This window comes from Nothobranchius furzeri, chromosome 8 (assembly GCF_043380555.1).
Source record: "Nothobranchius furzeri strain GRZ-AD chromosome 8, NfurGRZ-RIMD1, whole genome shotgun sequence".
NCBI lineage: Eukaryota > Metazoa > Chordata > Actinopteri > Cyprinodontiformes > Nothobranchiidae > Nothobranchius > Nothobranchius furzeri.
The window spans coordinates 13,490,633-13,496,809 of record NC_091748.1 but is presented as its reverse complement, the minus strand read 5'-3'; positions in this window follow the sequence as shown (position 1 = coordinate 13,496,809).

Below are 6,177 nucleotides of genomic sequence, written 5' to 3'. Positions count from 1 at the left end.
AATGTCCTAGAGAGGTTAGGTTTGTTTTAGTGTTCTCCAATCAACAGCCCCTACAACGACAAAAAGGAATGGAGTCATTAGCACTTATGGTTTGTAAATGGCACCCAGAATTATGTTGCACGAAGCACAATTTCACATCATTCTGGGTTCATTTGTGTGAAAACAAGGTCCAATCAGGCTGAAACGTTACAGGAAGGTGGAATCTATTGAGTTGTAAGTGATCTGAACGTTTCAAGATGATCGCACATTCCTATAGGGGGTCAAACCATGTCCCAAATGTCACCGGATCTGGTGTCAATTTAAAGAAGTAGTCCAGTTACACATTTGTGGGCTTATAACTTGGCTTCTGAATGTCCTAGAGAGATCAGGTTTGTTTTAATGTACTCCAATCAACAGCCCCTACAACCACAAAAAGGAATGGAGTCATTAGCACTTATGGTTTTTAAATGGCACCCAGAATTATGTGGCACAAAGCACAATTTCACATCATTCTGGGTTCATTTGTGTGAAAACAAGGTCCAATCAGGCTGAAACGTTACAGGAAGGTAGAATCTATTGAGTTGTAAGTGATCTGAACATTTCATGATGATAGTACTTTCATAAGGGGATCAAACCATGTCCCAAAGGTCACCGGATCTGGTGTCAATTTAAAGAAGTAGTCCAGTTACACATTTGTGGGCTTATAACTTGGCTTCTGAATGTCCTAGAGAGATCAGGTTTTTTTAGTGTACTCCAATCAACAGACCCTACAACCACAAAAAGGAATGGAGTCATTAGCACTTAAGGTTTGTAAATGGCACCCAGAATTATGTTGCACGAAGCACAATTTCACATCATTCTGGGTTCATTTGTGTGAAAACAAGGTCCAATCAGGCTGAAACGTTACAGGAAGGTAGAATCTATTGAGTTGTAAGTGATCTGATCGTTTCATGATGATAGCACTTTCCTAAGGGGGTCAAACCATGTCCCAAAGGTCACCGGATCTGGTGTCATTTTAAAGAAGTAGTCCAGTTACACCTTTGTGGGCTTATAACTTGGCTTCTGAATGTCTTAGAGAGATCAGGTTTGTTTTAGTATACTCCAATCAACAGCCCCTACAACCACAAAAAGGAATGGAGTCATTAGCACTTATGGTTTTTAAATGGCACCCAGAATTATGTTGCACGAAGCACAATTTCACATCATTCTGGGTTCATTTGTGTGAAAACAAGGTCCAATCAGGCTGAAACGTTACAGGAAGGTATAATCTATTGAGTTGTAAGTGATCTGAACGTTTCAAGATGATCGCACATTCCTATAGGGGGTCAAACCATGTCCCAAAGGTCACCGGGCCTGGTGTCACTTTAAAGAAGTAGTCCAGTTACACCTTTGTGGGCTTATAACTTGGCTTCTGAATGTCCTAGAGAGGTTAGGCTTGTTTTAGTGTTCTCCAATCAACAGCCCCTACAACCACAAAAAGGAATGGAGTCATTAGCACTTATGGTTTGTAAATGGCACCCAGAATTATGTTGCACGAAGCACACTTTCACATCAATCTGGGTTCATTTGTGTGAAAACAAGGTCCAATTAGGCTGAAACGTTACAGGAAGGTAGAATCTATTGAGTTGTAAGTGATCTGAACGTTTCATGATGATAGCACTTTCCTAAGGGGGTCAAACCATGTCCCAAAGGTCACCGGATCTGGTGTCAATTTAAAGAAGTAGTCCAGTTACACATTTGTGGGCTTATAACTTGGCTTCTGAATGTCCTAGAGAGATCAGGTTTGTTTTAATGTACTCCAATCAACAGCCCCTACAACCACAAAAAGGAATGGAGTCATTAGCACTTATGGTTTGTAAATGGCCCCCAGAATTATGTTGCACGAAGCACAATTTCACATCATTCTGGGTCCATTTGTGTGAAAACAAGGTCCAATCAGGCTGAAACGCTACAAGAAGGTAGAATCTATTGAGTTGTAAGTGATCTGAACGTTTCAAGATGATCGCACATTCCTATAGGGGGTAAAACCATGTCCCAAAGGTCACCGGGCCTGGTGTCCCTCTAAAGAAGTAGTCCAGTTACACCTTTGTGGGCTTATAACTTGGCTTCTGAATGTCCTAGAGAGGTTAGGTTTGTTTTAGTGTTCTCCAATCAACAGCCCCTACAACGACAAAAAGGAATGGAGTCATTAGCACTTATGGTTTGTAAATGGCACCCAGAATTATGTTGCACGAAGCACAATTTCACATCATTCTGGGTTCATTTGTGTGAAAACAAGGTCCAATCAGGCTGAAACGTTACAGGAAGGTGGAATCTATTGAGTTGTAAGTGATCTGAACGTTTCAAGATGATCGCACATTCCTATAGGGGGTCAAACCATGTCCCAAATGTCACCGGATCTGGTGTCAATTTAAAGAAGTAGTCCAGTTACACATTTGTGGGCTTATAACTTGGCTTCTGAATGTCCTAGAGAGATCAGGTTTGTTTTAATGTACTCCAATCAACAGCCCCTACAACCACAAAAAGGAATGGAGTCATTAGCACTTATGGTTTTTAAATGGCACCCAGAATTATGTGGCACAAAGCACAATTTCACATCATTCTGGGTTCATTTGTGTGAAAACAAGGTCCAATCAGGCTGAAACGTTACAGGAAGGTAGAATCTATTGAGTTGTAAGTGATCTGAACATTTCATGATGATAGTACTTTCATAAGGGGATCAAACCATGTCCCAAAGGTCACCGGATCTGGTGTCAATTTAAAGAAGTAGTCCAGTTACACATTTGTGGGCTTATAACTTGGCTTCTGAATGTCCTAGAGAGATCAGGTTTTTTTAGTGTACTCCAATCAACAGCCCCTACAACCACAAAAAGGAATGGAGTCATTAGCACTTAAGGTTTGTAAATGGCACCCAGAATTATGTTGCACGAAGCACAATTTCACATCATTCTGGGTTCATTTGTGTGAAAACAAGGTCCAATCAGGCTGAAACGTTACAGGAAGGTAGAATCTATTGAGTTGTAAGTGATCTGATCGTTTCATGATGATAGCACTTTCCTAAGGGGGTCAAACCATGTCCCAAAGGTCACCGGATCTGGTGTCATTTTAAAGAAGTAGTCCAGTTACACCTTTGTGGGCTTATAACTTGGCTTCTGAATGTCTTAGAGAGATCAGGTTTGTTTTAGTATACTCCAATCAACAGCCCCTACAACCACAAAAAGGAATGGAGTCATTAGCACTTATGGTTTTTAAATGGCACCCAGAATTATGTTGCACGAAGCACAATTTCACATCATTCTGGGTTCATTTGTGTGAAAACAAGGTCCAATCAGGCTGAAACGTTACAGGAAGGTATAATCTATTGAGTTGTAAGTGATCTGAACGTTTCAAGATGATCGCACATTCCTATAGGGGGTCAAACCATGTCCCAAAGGTCACCGGGCCTGGTGTCACTTTAAAGAAGTAGTCCAGTTACACCTTTGTGGGCTTATAACTTGGCTTCTGAATGTCCTAGAGAGGTTAGGCTTGTTTTAGTGTTCTCCAATCAACAGCCCCTACAACCACAAAAAGGAATGGAGTCATTAGCACTTATGGTTTGTAAATGGCACCCAGAATTATGTTGCACGAAGCACACTTTCACATCAATCTGGGTTCATTTGTGTGAAAACAAGGTCCAATTAGGCTGAAACGTTACAGGAAGGTAGAATCTATTGAGTTGTAAGTGATCTGAACGTTTCATGATGATAGCACTTTCCTAAGGGGGTCAAACCATGTCCCAAAGGTCACCGGATCTGGTGTCAATTTAAAGAAGTAGTCCAGTTACACATTTGTGGGCTTATAACTTGGCTTCTGAATGTCCTAGAGAGATCAGGTTTGTTTTAATGTACTCCAATCAACAGCCCCTACAACCACAAAAAGGAATGGAGTCATTAGCACTTATGGTTTGTAAATGGCCCCCAGAATTATGTTGCACGAAGCACAATTTCACATCATTCTGGGTCCATTTGTGTGAAAACAAGGTCCAATCAGGCTGAAACGCTACAAGAAGGTAGAATCTATTGAGTTGTAAGTGATCTGAACGTTTCAAGATGATCGCACATTCCTATAGGGGGTAAAACCATGTCCCAAAGGTCACCGGGCCTGGTGTCCCTCTAAAGAAGTAGTCCAGTTACACCTTTGTGGGTTTATAACTTGGCTTCTGAATGTCCTAGAGAGGTTAGGTTTGTTTTAGTGTTCTCCAATCAACAGCCCCTACAACGACAAAAAGGAATGGAGTCATTAGCACTTATGGTTTGTAAATGGCACCCAGAATTATGTTGCACGAAGCACAATTTCACATCATTCTGGGTTCATTTGTGTGAAAACAAGGTCCAATCAGGCTGAAACGTTACAGGAAGGTGGAATCTATTGAGTTGTAAGTGATCTGAACGTTTCAAGATGATCGCACATTCCTATAGGGGGTCAAACCATGTCCCAAATGTCACCGGATCTGGTGTCAATTTAAAGAAGTAGTCCAGTTACACATTTGTGGGCTTATAACTTGGCTTCTGAATGTCCTAGAGAGATCAGGTTTGTTTTAATGTACTCCAATCAACAGCCCCTACAACCACAAAAAGGAATGGAGTCATTAGCACTTATTGTTTTTAAATGGCACCCAGAATTATGTGGCACAAAGCACAATTTCACATCATTCTGGGTTCATTTGTGTGAAAACAAGGTCCAATCAGGCTGAAACGTTACAGGAAGGTAGAATCTATTGAGTTGTAAGTGATCTGAACGTTTCATGATGATAGTACTTTCATAAGGGGATCAAACCATGTCCCAAAGGTCACCGGATCTGGTGTCAATTTAAAGAAGTAGTCCAGTTACACATTTGTGGGCTTATAACTTGGCTTCTGAATGTCCTAGAGAGATCAGGTTTTTTTAGTGTACTCCAATCAACAGCCCCTACAACCACAAAAAGGAATGGAGTCATTAGCACTTAAGGTTTGTAAATGGCACCCAGAATTATGTTGCACGAAGCACAATTTCACATCATTCTGGGTTCATTTGTGTGAAAACAAGGTCCAATCAGGCTGAAACGTTACAGGAAGGTAGAATCTATTGAGTTGTAAGTGATCTGAATGTTTCATGATGATAGCACTTTCCTAAGGGGGTCAAACCATGTCCCAAAGGTCACCGGATCTGGTGTCAATTTAAAGAAGTAGTCCAGTTACACATTTGTGGGCTCATAACTTGGCTTCTGAATGTCCTAGAGAGATCAGGTTTGTTTTAGTATACTCCAATCAACAGCCCCTACAACCACAAAAAGGAATGGAGTCATTAGCACTTATGGTTTTTAAATGGCACCCAGAATTATGTTGCACGAAGCACAATTTCACATCATTCTGGGTTCATTTGTGTGAAAACAAGGTCCAATCAGGCTGAAACGTTACAGGAAGGCAGAATCTATTGAGTTGTAAGTGATCTGAACATTTCATGATGATAGCTCTTTCCTAAGGGGGTCAAACCATGTCCCAAATGTCACCGGGCCTGGTGTCAATTTAAAGAAGTAGTCCAGTTACACCTTTGTGGGCTTATAACTTGGCTTCTGAATGTCCTAGAGAGATCAGGTTTGTTTTAATGTACTCCAATCAACAGCCCCTACAACCACAAAAAGGAATGGAGTCATTAGCACTTATGGTTTGTAAATGGCCCCCAGAATTATGTTGCACGAAGCACAATTTCACATCATTCTGGGTCCATTTGTGTGAAAACAAGGTCCAATCAGGCTGAAACGCTACAAGAAGGTAGAATCTATTGAGTTGTAAGTGATCTGAACGTTTCAAGATGATCGCACATTCCTATAGGGGGTAAAACCATGTCCCAAAGGTCACCGGGCCTGGTGTCCCTCTAAAGAAGTAGTCCAGTTACACCTTTGTGGGCTTATAACTTGGCTTCTGAATGTCCTAGAGAGGTTAGGTTTGTTTTAGTGTTCTCCAATCAACAGCCCCTACAACGACAAAAAGGAATGGAGTCATTAGCACTTATGGTTTGTAAATGGCACCCAGAATTATGTTGCACGAAGCACAATTTCACATCATTCTGGGTTCATTTGTGTGAAAACAAGGTCCAATCAGGCTGAAACGTTACAGGAAGGTGGAATCTATTGAGTTGTAAGTGATCTGAACGTTTCAAGATGATCGCACATTCCTATAG